The following is an 18,806-nucleotide window of genomic DNA, read 5'->3' as shown; positions in this document are numbered from 1 at the left end:
GTTGCACTCCAGTCGTATTTCAAAGACGAGCTTAATTCACATTTGTAGAGGATCAAAAGGTTAATGCTTTTCTTTTATCAAAATCGTGGTCTTACGGATTGAACCGTACAGAAACAAAGGAGTGTAAGGATGTACGCGAAGGGTAGTTACAGTTACCTGGCACTAGCTTTTAAGCAATGGATCAGGACTGTGTACGTTTCGGGAAGCACGTAAGCCCACTGTAGTCAGTCAAAGTCCTTCCCGCGACTGATGGCGCATAGGGCGGCGCCCATCTCCATTTCAGGAGCCCGGGGCCACACAACTTTGTGCAATCACTACAGCAGGGGGCTAGTCCACTGGTAGTAGTGTGTGATCAACTTCCATACTCTTTCCGAATGCTGAGTGCTAAGCATCCAGAGAAAGCAGCATGTACCATTTTTAAAGTCTCTGCTGTGACTCAGCGTCACTAGAATGAACTGGCAGAACAATTCAATACAAGTACAGTTAACTAGAAAAAAATTGGTTGAGCATGTCAATTGATTAACTCCTAAGGATCGTATGCAAATTCACTCAAATTTGTTTCCTTGCTGTTTCAGTAGCAGGGTGTAATCTACAGGGAAGACTTGCTACCCCCTCTCCTTTAATTTTACCAAGGATCTCCGTGAACACAGGCTCCCCATTTTAATTCCCTTCCGAAAGACTAGGTGCATCCACAGCCGATATACCCTACCAATGATTCAGCCGGGATCTCACAGTTACTAAGTGGAACCAGGAATTCAACTGTGTGGCTGCTACCAGTTGAGCTACAGGGACATCCCCATTGAACCAAGTAGTAAGTGATACAGTGAATAAGTAAATACGCAATGTTGCTGGTCTCTTGAGACCTACCTCATAGATTAGTCTGAGGTTGTATAATAATCGGTACAGAAGAATACAGGACTGAGTTGGTCACAGAAGAAAAGTGTGCATCAGAGTTCCTGTAGTTACAAGGATTAAATGTATTGAAGACAACTTACTGCGTACTGTGAGTGGTAGGAAGATAAACCTGGAGACGTCCTCGCATACGACAAATGCTCAGTGCACACACATTTTGGCCAGTTTTCTGTCACAAATGTATAGATACAGGATATATATACACGTGTACAGTAAACTCAGGTAGTATATATTTAGAAAAGACGAATCTTTCAAGCTAACCGACCAATAACCACCTTGTATTCTGTGGTGCAGTTGTACTGCAATAGCCCTCTAACGTGTTTATGAAACCTTTGTTCCACGCACTCTAAAAACGGCATCATCTAAGTTTACTCAACAAAGCGCAACGAGAAATAACTGTCCTCTCTCACGCAATACCAATAATAACTACTCTGTATTCGTCGCTTCGTCGCTTTGTGGCTGTGTAGTTTATTTGGGTATAGTTGCTCTGATTGTTGATACTCAGTATTGATGTGAGGTGCGCAATGGTTTGGATCATGAATTCGCTAAATGTTGGAAAACAAGTTCAAAGAACTCTGAGCTGCATAATGAGCCATGAGCACGTCCAAAGAAGGATATCTATTTACGCGTACTAACCGAACCGAAATATAGAACAAGACCACTTTTCCAAAGGTCACATTTCCAAACCGGGGCCCGACCGGGCAGCTTTCGGGAACAAAAAAAAAAGACTACACAAAACGTAAGAAGGTGAATCATGGGCTCTAGGTATACAATTTTGTTTTCGCTTCCTAAAACAGCCCGACCGGGCCCCAGTTTGGAAATGTGACCCTATCATAAGAGTGCGAAGATACTTGGAGTCGTTGACTAGAAACATCGCAGGGGCGCATTTTGGTTAACCGTGAAGAAGTCTATTATTATCTCTTTCCCAATTTATAAATGTATTTCACTTTGAGGTTGACAAGATTTCCAAAACCCCTGATCTGGTCCTAAGATGTAAAGTGACAAGTATTCTACCCGGCCATTGGCTGGAAAATACGCTGCCAACAAAAGTTAACCATCCTTGCGTCTTCGCAGGAGGTTCTCATAGGCCGAGGAGCGTACGTTTGCTCACGTTCACACACGTTTGTTCATGTTTTTATTCACATTCACATACGTTTGCTGGCGTTTAAACACGATTGCTGACGTTCACAAACGTTTCTTCACGATCACTCACGTTTGTTCACGTTCACACACGTTTGCTCGCCTTCACTCACGTTCACACACATTTGCTCGCGTTCACTCACGTTCAAACACGTTTGCTCGCGTTCACTTACGTTTGTTCACGTTTACACACGTTTGTTAAAGTTCACACACGTTTGTTCACGTTTGTTCACGTTCACACACGTTTGTTCACGTTCACAAACTTTTGTTCACGTTCACACACGTTTGTTCACGTTTACACACGTTTGTTCACGTTTTCACACGTTTGTTCACGTTCACACACGTTTGCTCACGTTCACACACGTTTGCTTGCGTTCACACACCTTTATTCACGTTCACGCACATTTCCTGACGATTACACACATGTACATGTGTTTGCTTGCGACTGACACTCTGGGAGTTGGTCACATGCTGACCAGCAGCTTTATAGTTTGTTGCAAAATGTCTCTGCTCCTAAAATAACCGGGTAAGTAAACAAAGGAACATGTTTTGAACATTTGGGTGTAACATTCCACTGAGCAACGTAAGGCCAAGAGCGCATATCAAACCCAGTTCAATTAAGGACGACAATGTGGTTTTCCATTTGTGAAAGTTCGAGCAGATGTAGATACATTCATAGGGCTCCTAAGAAGGCTACGTGTGAGGCATTTCTGTTTGTTTGTCATGATCATGTGCTGCTCTCTGATTACTACGGGGTTTTGGCTGCTACCAGGGTATTGGCACTAGACTAGCATAGACGGTTGTCAGAAATATTTTAGTAAAATGGGAAAACTGATGTACAACCAGAAAACAGTGCGGAACAAAAACAAGACCAGCTACCAGGATCTGGGCACTAGCCTAGTATAGACAGTTTTATAAAACGTTACAGGAAGATGGGAAAACTACTGCACAACCAGAAAACAGTGCAAAACAAAACAAGACCAGCTACCAAGTCTACTATGAGGGCTAGAATGAGACGAAATGTTTGTGGTATATAATATAAGTGATTCATTGAAGCCTGGAGGTTCATCTTTACTCCCCTGTCCTTCATGAAATCTGGGATGAGCTCTGTTGAATTACGTATACCTTATATCGAGTCTGTGCATCATTTCTCACATCTAAAGCAGACGCACGCCTGATAAATGTTCTAGATTATTGGTCCGAAATTGAAAAGTTCTCTGCACCACCCTGTGTGATATAGTCGTTCATTGTTGTTGAGATTACTTCATAAATCACTACCGCCAGACGACAGCGGTGATCAGAGTGTCTGGAAAAGGTAATGCTAACGGATGGTAGAATCTTCTTGTAGGTTTGTACAAGGAGCTTTTATCTTGGTTTGTACGTGTGTGTATGCCCGCGCGTGTGTGTGTACGTGTGTGTACATGTGCGTGTGTGTGTGTGCGTGTGTGCGTGTGTGTGTGTGTGTGTGTGTGTGTGTGTGTGTGTGTGTGTGTGTGTGCGTGTGTGTCAGACACTTGTTTCTTGTCCAACGCATGAAAAGACATTAAAGTACACAAGATGTATCGAGTTTTTCGTTTCCTCAAACAGCCCGGCAATCTTTTCAAATAGTTCAAAATGTTCAAGTCGACCTATATGAGGAATATCGCACATAGAAGCTGATAAGGGGGTGGGGGTTATGGGATGGTGCAAACCGTGAGAGACAAATGGGCGATATCGCAGTAAGCCGAAGTTGATGAATGGTTCGGTTACAACAGCAGCACTCTTGCACAAACTCCTAACAAGCGGCAAGAACACAGTCATCCATCCTCGCAGATAGCGGAGCTCGGCGCGTTATTGGCATCATAAATCACGCACTGTTTCATTTCTCTACATTGCACCATAATGATTCGTTTCTACAGATGGCACCCACGCGTGCATCAATTTTAGTCTGTTTCCCGGGTCTGCCTAAACACCTCAAACGACCTCAAGCGACCGCAACCAAACTCAAATGACTCTAATATGCAGTGTACATGGGACAACGACCTTGCGTTGCTCTGGGTTTACATTGTTTATGGATCTATAAATTTAAAAACGCAGCAAGTCGTAACTATTTACCAGTTATTTGGAGTTAGTAGGCTGTTTTCAAAATCGAGGCAATTTTCGACTTAGTATACAACTATCATAAGTAGACAATGATAGAATTGTGCTATGCTGTAATCTATGAGCCACTTATGATTCATTACAACACCCACAGTTGTATCATTCAACCTCCTTGGTTCTATCGTACTGTCGTTTGTGGACTGAAGAGGGTATCGAAATCTTCCAATACACAGACGATCCAATATGGCGACCAGAAATCTTTATCCCCTCTGCACCCCAAAACTGATACAAGAGTGCAAAAAAAAATCAGACAATGTATGAAGAGTTACCTTTATTCGGTAGGATTTCTAACATATAACTAGGCCATTGCACCAAAACCGGTGCAATGGCCTAGTGGGTAGAGTGTTCGCCTTGCATTCGGTAGGTCGTGAGTTCAAACCCCGGCCGAGTCATACCAAAGACTTTAAAAATGGTACATGCTTCTTTCTCTGCTTAGCACTCAGCATTCGGGAAAGAGTATGGAAGTTGAACACACACCACTACCAGTGGACTAGCCCCCTGCTGTAGTGATTGCGTTGTGTGGCCCAAGGGCTACTGAAACGGAGATGGGCGCCGCCCTATGCGCCATCAGGCGCGGGAAGGAACTTTGAACTTTGACTTTCTAACATATCGAATGTTAAAAGCAATGCATGGCAGGTGTTTTTGCGGCGTCTAGTTGTCTCAGAGACGTCTTGGCAACCGACGTCTGGAGTTAAAAGTAACGACCCAAAATAATACCTTTTATTATAAAGATTCCCATCATACAAACTGCGATAAAGAAGAATGTGGCATACTTGTCTAGACTGTGAATAATAAATGAATATAAAAATAAATAAATACAAGTTCTTGCCAGAGGGCTGCTTGCAAAAAAATGACAGAAAATGACATAAAGGCAATGGTAAACAGTATAGTAAGCAACTAATCTGGTCTAAATTCTAACGCTTAACTGCATCGTATTGGATTTGACTTCTTTTTCCGAGATAAGAAGACGAATAATCCCATCCTTTCTGTAATGTGTGGGTTTTGAGATGTTAAGAGGAGGGCAGTTTTCTTTCTGTCTGTAAGCGTGGAAAGTTTAGGACGGAATTTGGTGACCTCTTTGAATAATTGTTTTTTTTCTTATCATCTAATAATATCCCGACTCTGCATTTTTCCTATCTGCTTTAAACATAGCGTGCATTGCATGATAAAGGGAGGCACCAGGGTGATAAATTCAATTTGCGAACATTTGGCTTATCTTATCACCCAGCCTGAAGATCTTAGTCAGCCCTCACTGCCGATGTACTTATTTATCATTGTGCAGACTTATTGGTGGCATCTCACTGCACTTGGGGTACCGGTGCGGCACTGTGGGGTTCGTTCACTGCGGCACTGTTGTTATTTTCGCCGCTTTTTTTTTATAATTTAGGTATTGCATGATACGCAAAATACACAAAACGTAAGAAAATTCGATCTTTATCTCGGAAATTCGTTGAGTAATCTTTCGAACCCCGCAGTGCCGCACCGGTGCCCCAAGTGCAGTGAGATACCACCTTAAGGATGTACATTGCACATACTGCCTGTAAACTACATGTACATTCAATTTGTACACATTTGTTGATTAGCTTGTTAAGTCAAATTGTCCTTAACACCATAACTTTTGACAGCGCATAGAGTCTTGCCTTTGTAACTGTCCTCAGTTGACGTGGAATAAGTTGGTAATTTGATTTTTTGGGAAACTGATGAAATTAAGAAAACCACGCGTGAACCGTTTATCTATTCAGTGGATACATTAGCCACTATGTCGTTAAAGACACCCACTCCCTACAGATTTGCTCTTAATGAATGGAATCCACACTTTGTTGTCTAACAAGCGCACTTTATATCCATTAATTTACTATTCTACGCACTAGAGACGAGCGTATTTTTCTCCACTGCTCTGCATCGAATGACAATTCTCGTTATTTTCCAGTACGTAGTGTATTCTTTTACATGTGCTCTGTGGAATTACAGTGATTGATACAGTCCTTCATCTCATCTGTTTTAATCTTATAAACTATTTATAGACCATGCTTCTACTTTTACTGAGAGCAAAGCTAAAATGAGTATTTTCTAGTTGATAGATACATCAATAACAGTATGACGAAATTTAGCACCTCGTCGGTCTTTGTTCTTGACAAGAACTATTCTTTTGTCGTTAATCATCATCGAAGATGTCTGTTGACGTTAGACTACCAATTTGTTAGACTTGCAGGAGCAAACATTATGTGTGATACAAATGAAGGGCTGACGTCAGAGTTGCGTTGCGCAGTACAGTGCCCAAAATGGACTTAAAATCCTTGAAAATCCTTTTTTCCTTGAAAATTTTTGCCGACTTTTTCATTTAGAAGGGACAGGTAGGGCCTAATCTTTTCTGTTTGGGTCAAAATTTGTTCAGTTTAGCAGTTTAGCTGGTGTCAGGACAGGTTTGAGTTGCTACCGGTTGTATCAGGAGGGAACAGGGGTCAAAGGTGAGGTTTCTTTCATAGGGTGAGCTTTTCTCGGAGAATGAAGCGAACAACCCCCTGTTTTCTTTGAATGTTTATAAACTAGACCCAAGTGACTTTCTGGTGGAGAAGAATGATTAAGATTGAAATATGGGTTAGTACTTTTTTAAGCCTTCATTCAGTGTATTATAACATGCTTGCCAATGGACAGCCCTAACTTCGATGTCTGACCTGAAATTAGCTCCAGGCAGGCTTTAGAGTTAACGTGTACACTGGATCGGGACAGAACATCCGCAGTAAAGAACATTAATTCTGTGGCTTAATGCATTTACCTATAAGACTGTTTTTGCTCATGGTAGACATTATTGCTTTAAACAGAGAATTTGCAAATGGGATAAGTTGAACGTTGGCACCCACTAACTATTCCCGAGTCGTTTATGATTATGCTCAAGTTATTGAAACCGATTGGAGCATACCAAATCACTAACTTTTAACTCTCTCTCCGATTGGAGCATACCAAATCACTAACTTTTAACTCTCGCTCTCTCTCTCTCTTTCTCTCTCTCTCTCTGTCTCTCTGTATCTGTCTCTGTCTCTCTCTGTCTCTCTCTCTTAAAGTTTTTCATACTTGTTAAGTTAACTGATGAAAATCAGGAAATTAATGAACTACAAAATGTAGTTGCTTTGTAATGGAAATTGACCGGAAGATCACAAATATCAACAGACATATGTTGAAGCACAAAAATAAGTCGGCGAAGATGTAAGTATGACATTTTTCCTAGTAGATGCCAAGAAATATGTGCCTTTATCTTAGTCTAGAACAAATCCTGCTTTACATAAAGCCCCCTGTGGGGTAATAAGGGATATTTTAAGCGTTACTTATTGCCCTGGCACCAGATCAAGAAATGCTACTTGATTGAATTTTAGATGAAGAAACATCATTGGATGGTTTGTCACAGTCAAACTCTTCAATATAAACGTTCTTTCGGTATTGCTGTCATCTACACTTTGGCACACGTGAGGATATATATATTTAGCTTGACATCTATTCAATTATATTAACGACCGTTTATGATATATACTTTTAGCTGAAGGCTGTCTTATCATCGACTGATCTTTGTGGGTTGATGCACATCTTCAATTATATTTTCCACCTACGTATACTCAAAGTTAAGCAATCACTCCTTAAAAGAATGGAGGTATATTTTTAGGCTCCGTCTGTCTAAATCTGTCTCTCTGTCTGTTTCTCTGTCTGTCTATTTCTGTGTGTCCGTATGAGTGTGTGTGTGTGTCTGTGTGTGTGCATACGTGTGTGTGTGTGTGTGTGTGTGTATACGTGTGTGTGTATGTGTGTGTGTGTGTGTACATACGTGTGTGTGTGTGTGTGTGTGTATACGCGTGTGTATACGCGTGTGTGTGTGTGTGTGTGTGTGTGTGTGTGTGTGTGTGTGTGTGTGCGTGTGTGCATGTATTCAGAGCTATAATCTACGAATCTCTGCACGGACTGTGATGATAGTTGCATGTGGGTGCTGTGAACGCAATGGTCGGTTTTGGGCCTCCTGACGCCTGGCCTTAGTACTGCGCCATATTTGTCGGTTTTCACACCCTTTGCATGTCCTGTGGTCATGTTGGAGTTGTTCGATTTCTTGTTGCTCATTTGATTAGATTTTCTGTAATTGCTCATTCGTTATGTCATTTTCTCCACTGGTCCTGCCAAGTTCATGCCGTGATTCCGGCTCACACATCAGACCAGAGATAACCGCACAGCTGAGGTCTCGGTACGTATTACGTCTCTGTCAGAGTCTGGATTCATCAGCCAGATCGGTGACAACTAATCGATTTAGCATTCTAACTGAGCGTTCGTCTCCTGATCTCTATGTCAAGTCTAATTTATACTATCTGGCTAAATTATTCATGAAGATTCAAACTTCTTTTTCAGTGTGTACGTTTTTTAAGATATGAGTTCAAATATTACATCAATATTAATATACACTCACGATTCTACGCCATGGTACATCTTAATGCATGTACTTTCCTGAGTTCTGAAAACGAATAGTTACTGATACTTGAGCTACAAGTCGTAAGCATTGTCTTTCTACAAAACATGTTGAGGCAGTGATAACTATACTCCAATAAGTTTAGTTCTGCCTTCAGGTGGACTTTCACTGCGCTTGGGGCACCGAGATAAAGAACGAACTTGCTTACGTTTTGTGTATTTTGTTGTCTTCTAAGTCATACTTTTACGTATTACGCGATATCTAAATTATTAAAAATCGCGAAAATAGCAAATAATACCGCAGTTAACGAACCCCACAGTGCCGTACCGGTGTCTCAGGTGCAGTGAGATACCATCTTTACGCCGGTTGACAACTACATGTATGCTTTATTCTACTTCTACGTTAGTGCGCATTGATTTTGTCTCTAGTAATTAGTGGAAAGGATATGTATGACTTTTCTCTCGGCTGCGCTACGTGCACAAGAGCACGCTTATGTACCGTGGTACTATTAAATTACGTTCGTTCGTTTGGTAAGAGCCCAGTGGCACATGGGGCAGCAAGTTTCCTTGCAGTAGCAGTGCATATTTTTTTACAGTAAGTGGTTGCTAGCCCTTTTACTTGCTCGGGATACCTCCTCAAACACGGGACCCCCATTTTATGTCCCTTCCGAAAGACAGAAATCAAAATACCCATGATTGAACTGGGACCTCCAGTTATGCTTACTAGTCACATTTCCAGACCGGGGCCCGGCCGGGCAGCTTTTGGGAACAAAAAGTATGATATAAAAGACGCCAAAATGCACAAGACTTAAAAAGAATAGCCTTGGGCATTACTAGTATTTGTGTACAATTTTGCGGATACATTTCTATTCTCCGTTTCCACAAACAGCCCGGCCGGGCCCCGGTTTGGGAATGTGACATTAGCCTAGCCGACTACTTGGAACAAGTAGCTCGGCTGTGACTGTGCGAGGCTGCCGTACCAGTTGAGCTACAGGGACATCCCCTGCCAAGAAAGGCGGCTGATCTTTAATAATCCGTTCAGCGGTCCTGTCAGATCATACATCTGTGCAGTGATTGTTCATAAAGCAATTACGTGCCTGTACTGGTGATATCGATTAAAACGTACGTACCTACACAAGGTTAACGCTTCCGAGTTATCCATGCGTCTCAAATGTCATCATCTATTCTCAGCATCCGCTGACATTTATGATCTTATCCTGATTTATTCGATTGTAAAAAAATGTGGGTTATTTGTCATGCCGGATCAGTCATCTGTATCTATATCTGTGTCTCTATATAGCCGGTATAATTGTCCTTCAGTGTAACACATCAGCTTCGCAGACATGCGGCGCGGCAGCAGCTGGTTGTATTACACCGTCAGACCTGTAAAAGCCAACTTTTGGACATATATTATACAATTAGCTGTAGGCGCCGTTTAAGCTATCTGGTACATTACCAGATGGCGACTCTTCAATAGTTCTAGGGTAAGCGAGTTTTTATCATTTTGAACACCTCGGCTCTGCGTTGATAATTCTAGTACTTGAAGGCATGACTATGTCTTGTACTCTTCTGAGCTGGCATTGACTAGATGTCTAGTAGTCGATACAAAATACGGCCACCAGTTTATTAGTCATTTTGTACATCATGCATAGTGTTGACATTAGATGTACAATCCTGGTACATGTATCAGTTCTGTTGATTGGATTATCATAACATGCACTATCATTGCAGTTCACACTAAGAGTGGTATCTCACTGCACTTGGGGCACCGGTGCGGCACTGCGGGGATCACAAAATTACTCATGGAAAGTTAAGTAGATAAAGAGCCAATTTTCTTACGTTTTGTGTATTTTGTTGTCTGCTAAGTCATGCTTTTACGTCTTACGCAATTTCTAAACTATACAAAATCGGCGAAAATAACAAAACGGTGTTACGAACACCGCAGTGCCGTACCGGTGCCCCAAGTCCACCTTATTAAGAGTGGCAAACTTTCTCGTAAAGCTTGTGTGTCAATCATAACTTTAGACCAATCATAAAGCTTCCAAATTAACGCAATCACTTTGCTTGTCCTAGTTGTAGACAACTGGAAAATTTAGTATGCCGCCCAACTCTGCACAGATGACTGAAAACTTATGATTTGTCATTTGCCGCTCTACTTGTGACCGTATCAACATTAATTCTTTTATATCTATAGCTACTGTCAGAACGCTCATACTTAATGACAGTTTCTGACATTAATTGATAGGCATACAACACGTAACATTCATCTTCAGAAAATCCATAATGACTTGAATATGTTGTATATAATCACCAATTAACTTTGGCAGACTATAATTTGTATTTCTGACAACGTTAAATGTTTCAGTCTATAGTTACGCTTTATACATCTAGATTACGTATCGTGGAAAGTTAATGCCTTTATTATTCCTTCCACTATCTTCACTGTCACTGATGTTTTATATTCCGTAACGTTGTAGTTATACCAGGAGTTAAATTATTCATAACGTTACATTCTATACAAGACTGTCTCCTAGGTGTAGAATGATGACAACAGATATAACTCACGGAAGGGATCAAACGTACTGATGATAAAAGACCTTTTTATTTCTCTTATCAGGCCATTACGTCTGTGTTACTATGACTAATGTTTCTTATCGACTCCCATCTTGACAGGTCCCTTTGAAGCTTGCGGCAACTGAGTTATGTTACGTTTATATGGGGCATTAGGTTTCTGGTGTATGTTGAAGAAGATGTGTTTGTGGATGTAGGAAGAGATAAGAAGACGTTTAACCAAGTTAATGTTTGCCAGGTTATCTTTCAAGATGAATATCACATTACTTTTGAATGATTTACGATAAATGCTCCCTGAATAACATCTCTGTATATTGATGTTTCTGACTTCTGTCTCTGCTGACTGACTTTTTGTCTGTGATGTCGTTTCTATTCATTCCTTAAGATAGAACGTTAAAAAACTTAAACAGAGGTCCTGTGTTTTAGGACAGTCACACCTCGAGCCCGATAAAGAACCCACCACACCCAGTAAAATGATATTTTTGAAGTACAATGCTTAACTTTCTTCCAACACAAAGGTATACGCGGATCGGATTTTTAACGACAACTGTCGCCTTCTTCAGGATCGATACTTCACTCCAGATCGTAAACTCGAGAGAGTTACGGACACGTGATCTTTCTAACACGTGATCTTGCGGATTCGTGACGTCAGCAATTGGTCAAATGTGCCAAGAAGTTTGTAACGCCCACCGTCTCTGTTCGTGATGGCTGGAGTGCCCTGATGTATATGAATACTGGACACTGAGCAGGACTTTGTAAGTGGTATAAAGGATGCCATATACATTGGGGCAATACCGGTATTATGATAACTTCCATCACAGATGAGCTTCCACGATGAAAATAATAATAATTTTAGTTTGGTTCTTAGGTTGGAGTAAGACAAGTCATAAGTCATATATGGATCCAGTTAAGGCATATATGGATCCAGTACATATACACAAGACGAATGTGATAAATTTAGCACACATTGAATACGTCTAATACGTCAAACTAGTCCCCGTGTTCCCAAGAACTAACAATAGTTCTGAACTTGGTTCTTAACGTGGTCGGTGCGTAGGCTGTGTAATTTAGTGCTGTCTTATCAACTTTTCATTCGTGCTTAATATAGTACACTGGCAATAAACTCGTAGAATGATTCGCAAAAGTGTCACCGCTTGAACTGTTGATATCTTTAGTGTGTAAAGAAAGCTGTCCATTGCAAGCTAGGAAAAGTGACACTCTTAAAAAAAAACAATTAACGTTGATGACACACGCCCCTACATAGTATTATTTGATCGGGATAAAATGTTTGATAAAATGACGAATGGTTGTAGGAGGAGATCGTAAGGGCACATGCACAAATAACGTAAAACAATAGGAGTAACTCAACAATATCCTTTAAATGCTCTTGTCATGTGTGTTCATTTTAGTTCACAACATGCCGATAAAGTCGACATTTTTGTTGGTTAGGTACGTGTTATTCTTCTGATGTTAGGCTAGCGTTTCCAAACCTGGACCCGGCCGGGCTATTTGTGGAAACCCGAAAAATAGAAATGTATACGTAAAATATACACAAATAATGCCCACGACTGTTCTTTTTACGTCTTGTGCAGTTTGGTGTCTTTTATGTCATACTTTTCGTTCCCGAAAGCTGCCCGGCCGGGCCCCGGTTTGGAAATGTGACGTTAGCCTAAGTCGTGCTCGGCTGATCGTGGTTGAGAAATATTTTTACGATAGACAAAATCTTTACGCTTGTAACAAGCCGCTTGTTTAAGACTAAGTTTATCGGATAGTAAAGTGTATGAAGGTTATAGGAGGTACCTTTGCCACTCAACATACACACAGAATTATTATTTTTTGTTGCTCAACGATCGCACAAGGTACAATGTATGGCAACCATTAACAACTACTAGCTAGATAGACAATGGTACTACGAGACAACATACAGAATAACAAAATATCATCGATATCAGCACAGTCATGTATGAGTGATCTGGTCTCGCATTTGGAATAAAGTATAAATAAATTGACCTACGTAGGCGGATATATGAGTTGAAAATTAGAGCAGTGTATGGAAAATATCGTTCTGTGACCAGAATGGGAGACGCTTTGGTTCTTATCTTCTCTCTCTTTACTGTAGGTAGGGCAGGTTTTAACAGAATTCATCTTCGCAGATGATAAATCATTTATGACGTAAAGGTAATTTATTACTGTCATCATAACAGTGTGAGATTACATCTTATCATTTAATGACGTCAATGTATGAAGATAATGGATGTCCAGTACAAAATAGCTGTCTATTATTCAACAATCACTGTCTATTTCTGTAGCGACTGGTGGTAAACCAGAGACATTAGTCTGAATAATGGATGACAACTATTGATCACTTCTGCCATTTCTGTGTCCTGACAATGTCACGATAACCTGTAAACTATGTATCTCTTGCGTTTTATGTTTCCAGTCAGGTGTCCAGTTGTGTTCGGCTTCAGAGATTATGACTGGATACCAGGCTATTTTTTTCATACACTCTTTACTTCAGTTATTGGAGCATGGGTAGAAGGAACATGGACCGAATAAAGTTCTAACCTATTGAGGCATATAGTTTATAGTGCACCGTATTGGTCATGCAGGGCGAATGTCAGACGATTCAGCACAAGGACAATTCGGCACCAGGACAGTTCGGCCCCTGGCAGGACAATTCGGCCCCTGGCAGGACAATTCGGCCCCTGGCAGAACGATTCGACCCCTGGCCCAGGAACGATATTTTTAGTCTGAAAATGCTAAATATCCCAAAATTTAACATTCCGCAGTTGTGCATGCCAAAAGTGTGAATGAAGTCCTGTCGACATACATGTATGCCCAAGGCGTCCCCATTGCACATTTATGTCACTTTATCTAATTATTTACTCGTTCACAGGGGCTAAAAGTGTAGTTTTGGGACTAAAAGTCCCCCAAAATCCCAAATTAAGTAAGTTTAAAGTAATTTGTGCCAATATCAATGAAGTCCTGTGGATACATGTCTTACGCACCTATTTCAGGTCATTTGGTCATGCAAGTCTGTATATGAGCAAAAACTATACATTTCCGTATACATTTCGCGAAAATTCCCAAACTCAGAAGGCCAGGGATTCCATTCGTCTTTCGGAAGGGACGTAAAGCGGGGGTCCCGGTTTTAGAGGAGGTGCCCCGAGTACGTAAAACAGCCTCATTACTCAGATTGGGTACCTACAACTGTACTGGCTACAATAATACACCAAGATGAATTCATATATATTTAATCTGTCTTGATCACTGTTACAAGTGGGCGACATTTGGGTGAATATGCCGCAGAGGTCATTACAGGTCAAATTCTTCTCCATCACAAATGAGCGAAAGACTGTCATGTCATGGTGGAAAATTGAGGTCTCTTCATAAATATTCCATGCAATGAGACGTCTTTATTGTGCTGCTGCAATATGTGTGTGTGATTGATGTTGTTGTGTGACAGTTTTCTAGTGGTGTAATTTACTTTGGTCAAGAGAATGCACTTCTGCTAATATGATTGACGTCCATACTGACATGCTTGGCATGAATGTTTTATAAATATGGTTGCCATCATTTAAACCTTTAAGCTAACAATAAGCATTTCAGTTTAAGTCTTTCCCACACAATATAGTGCACAGGGCGTCTATCCTCGTTCCTCCGCCCTTGGGCCACACAGCTGCCCAACAGTGAATGGGCAGGGAAGAATTACGTCATACAAGACAATGGACATGTCTAAACAAATGTGGCGGATGTAAATATGTTTATACATACATACTCAATAACCTCCTTGACCTGAGATAACGATCTGTTGCAATTTTTGCATCGATTTTAGCTTGATGTTATGTTATTACAAAACAATGTATATAATAACTTAAGATAAAGTTAATTAATTTTAAGATATTCCTCTCACATTGTCCTTATACATGGAGCACCAAATTCCGCAGCAATCCAGTCGAAATCTTGTTGTTAGTAACTTACAGATTATTCGCAGTACTAAAAGACCTTTATTGTACATTTGCCAAATTGAGCCAAGAACTAATCTCCAAGCAGATCCTACTATAGCATAAGATGGTATCAAAAGCTGCCAGAGGAGTGAAGACGGCCTAGGAGTGTGTTTGGCTACCGGAGTTGCTGATGACTCCCTTTGACCAGCTGTACTACTTAGCCAACTTTGCTACTATCTTATGACACTGGTAAATCTGCCTGGAGATTACCAAGTACAGGTCACAACAAATTTAAAACATGTTCTCAGTTGAAAAATACAAGGTAACTAGCTGTTAGACATCAAATACATTTACTACCTTTTACTTTTTCATACTACAAGCTCTACGTACAAAAGAGTCTAACAAATTATGACGTCGACGGTTGGCGACATAGACTTCCTGCAACTTATGATCAACTGCTCGCTGAGTCACGTGTTCTATCTGCATGACTTGACGTCAAGGATTGTCCATTCCTTGACAAAGACTGGTGCTGTTCAGTCGCCAATTTTGTGTTGGATATTACAGTTAAACGAGTGCAAGAAACCATGTACTTGACTGAAAACAGCGAATTGCATAGTTTGGCCCAACTGATCCAACTAGGTCAGCCTGCCCCAAATCTTCACCCCGTGAGAGCTCCACACGTTGAATGTGTGCTTGTGGTAGCAAGGTCAGGCGATATATTGCCCCTCTGAGGATATACATCCCAAGTTCCGGTAGCCAGGCCCCTGTATATCTGAACCCGCCTGAGTTTATCTCTCTCCACGACAACGCCTCGTATTTCAAACGAATTACGTCCTCCGTGCAGTGGGGTCAAAGGTTAGAGGGAGGAGCGGACTCCATACCGAGCTCCCCCGGCCTAGATTAGTGGAGTGTGGAGCTGTTCACGAAAGAGTTGAGGTCTAGTTCGGGCGCTGGTTGAGTGCTCTTCTTCAACAGACGTAGATATAACAGTTTTGGGACATTGTGACAGCTGTCTTCCACGGAATTCCGACGCAGGGCTATTATTCGTCCGAACAAAACCAGGGACGGAGCGTAGAATAGAGACAAGGCCGCGCAGTCGCTGAGGGAAGTTATTCAACTGCAGCGCCTCGACCTTTGCATAGTCCCACAACTAGCTGGCGGCATACGCAGAGTCTGGCTACCGAAATACTCGAAACTACTGGTTATTAGCAGCAAAGGTGGGTCGTCTTAGTCTCTTCCGTATTTACACAAAACATTTGTGATTCCCTTCGCTGTACATTTGGTGTTTATATCTTTTATGTATGAGTAAGATCACAGAATGAATGGACATATTTCACAGCTACGGGTAGAGTCGTACCACAAATAACATTTAGACTACGTGAGCGACATTGTGTACGTTCTGTGTATGCCTTTGGGGGTTTATATAATGTACACATTTAAATTGGGTTCATATTGTTGTATCAACAAGCTGTTACGGCCGGCAATGACACAGGGAGGTCGAGAAAATGTGTGATTAACTTTTGTGTGCCCTGCTTTATAATACCTGATCTGAGCAGAGCTGGCATTTAGCGACCTTACATTTTAGACAATGAGTTGTGACTGGGTATTTTGTCAACTTGACAGACCAACTGGCATTTACAGGTCAGTTCTGTTGGATTTGATGAATATTCAGTGACCTGTTTCTGTGAAAGGGTGATTTTGAAAGCTGTCTAGTTGTCTACGCAACGATTTGAAGAGATCGTGTTCTCTAAGAAGCTGAAATCAGACTGCTTACGCCAGAGACCTAATAGTTATTCACAGACACCCCTGGAAAGCTTCTGTCAGTCCTCTCCACGATTGAATTGCAGCTGCTCTCAAGAGGCAGTCAGCACGATGGATGGCCTTTCCCCATAGTGTTTGCTTGCTATTGTTGTCTTTCAATTCAGTAGCTTTTCAATGTAGGTCTCTCATGGGGCCGGGCGACCTCGTTTCGACCTCTGGCCTTCTACAACATTTCTTCTCTACCGAGTAGAAATAATTTTCTCACTGTCTGATGAGGGAAGCAGTCGGAGTTGTCAACAGACAAAATGGTGGGCGGTTGTCGCCATTTGTATTGGTTATCGTGGGTTCGTCGAGCCGGTTTGTTTACATCCGTGGTGAGAACAATAGTTCCTGCCTGTACCAGCCATTGTTGACTTGTTTACAGTTGGCTGATTATCTCCCGGGAGAAAACGTGTTTTGTGTGCTTGTGTGTGCGGCTTGTGGTCACTATCTCTTTTCTTAGGCAAATAAACTTGCAAATATGTCAATTGTTCTTCCTAGTCGTGATGTCGGCAATTACCAAGGATGGGTTTGATAGTAGTCTAAAAATAGCGTTGATGATTTTTATAGAATCTATTTCTGCAAAGGTCTACCGTTATAGACCTACGTTAGCCTACTTCAACTTGTTTGAAAACTTCTTTTTTCGAGCAAAATTATAGTTTGAATATCGAAAGATGGTCTGAAATGTTACATGCATATGTACTTGGTTATATTTCGTCTCTAGAAAAAAACACAGACGATACGTCAACTAAAGGAGCAAAATACAGTGAGGTTTTTTGACAGTACACCCAGTCACAGATATATTCCCCTTGTTGTTTCTGTGAGTTTCCACAAAAGAATGTTTGTACAAAAGAACGTTACCACACAAAGCGTGTCAAAAAGATCGTACCGTTCACCGTTCATTGTTTGCACGGTTATGTACCAACGCACGTACACGTTGGCTAACACGCCACGGTATTTTTCAAGTCACGAGTGTGCCGTCGTCAGCAAAAACTTGGCGACGGTTGTTACACTCAACATGTCCTTTGCACCGAGCAAGCAATATGGTACTAGTGGACTTGTCTCGAGTTCCCACGTCTTTGAAATCATTTAGAACATTCTGTGGTTTTGTAACTCTACGAGACTGATGTTTATATAACACTTGAGGTTTCAAATTTGTGGTAATACATTTTATTGATTTCCTTGAGGGCAATTCCTTACATAAACATTAAATACTTATGATAGAAGTGGGCCTTTATTAAATTGCCGATCTAAGGAACGATTAGATAGGAGAGCTTAACACGATTAAGATTACGCTGTAATTAGGTTTAGTCCAACCAATTGTGCTGAGCCAACCAGTGGCCCTTAATAATGATTGACAGGGTGTACTCAAGGTTCATAGGTCGTACGTTGGGTACTAACTAGTTCAAGGGTCCCGAGACTGTTCCGCGGTCTATTAAATTTTAATTGCATTAATGATACGCCAATGACCTGTCGTCGACCAAGAATGAATTAGAGACTGCTGTATCAAGTATTGCATTGTGAAAATACATGTAAATAGTGTATATCTAAAGTTCTAAACTAACGAAAGTATCAGAATTGGTGTTTTCACGAATTCAGTCCAAATTGCAAAATCGACGTTTTTCTATGTAGACATAACGGACGAATGTGGTCTAATGTATAACAGAACAGCTGTCTCAGTTTTTCCCCTGTACAGGGAGACGGGTCCTAGAGAAAACTCCGATCTGATCATAACATTGTAGTGTCTTCATTCATCGTTGTTGTTGTCAGTCTCTACCAGACTCCGGATCGCTGGAAAATCGTAGAAATGGAACAAATAGAGAGGAATATAACCGGCCAGGGAACGTGGATCGCGTG

At 41.2% G+C, this 18,806-nt stretch overlaps 1 protein-coding gene across 4 annotated transcripts in view; it reads left to right on the top strand.

The window, feature by feature from the left end:
- Positions 1-18,806, top strand: part of LOC118423783 (calcitonin gene-related peptide type 1 receptor-like) — a 135,488-nt gene that overhangs the window by 46,407 nt on the left and 70,275 nt on the right. Inside the window, exon 1 of one of the 4 annotated variants that reach the window (XM_035832008.1) lies at positions 15,864-16,366. The exons of 1 other annotated variant lie outside the window; for it this stretch is intronic. The gene's annotated coding sequence lies outside the window, so the exon portion shown is untranslated. Of the gene's footprint in view, positions 1-15,863; positions 16,367-18,806 lie in introns of those variants that run through there. 2 more of the 4 variants (XM_035832007.1, XM_035832002.1) reach the window with 2 other exon arrangements.

The sequence above is a fragment of the Branchiostoma floridae genome, chromosome 10, assembly GCF_000003815.2.
Source record: "Branchiostoma floridae strain S238N-H82 chromosome 10, Bfl_VNyyK, whole genome shotgun sequence".
Lineage (NCBI taxonomy): Eukaryota > Metazoa > Chordata > Leptocardii > Amphioxiformes > Branchiostomatidae > Branchiostoma > Branchiostoma floridae.
Note: the sequence above shows the minus strand (reverse complement) of the source record. Positions and strands in the feature narration are given on the sequence as shown.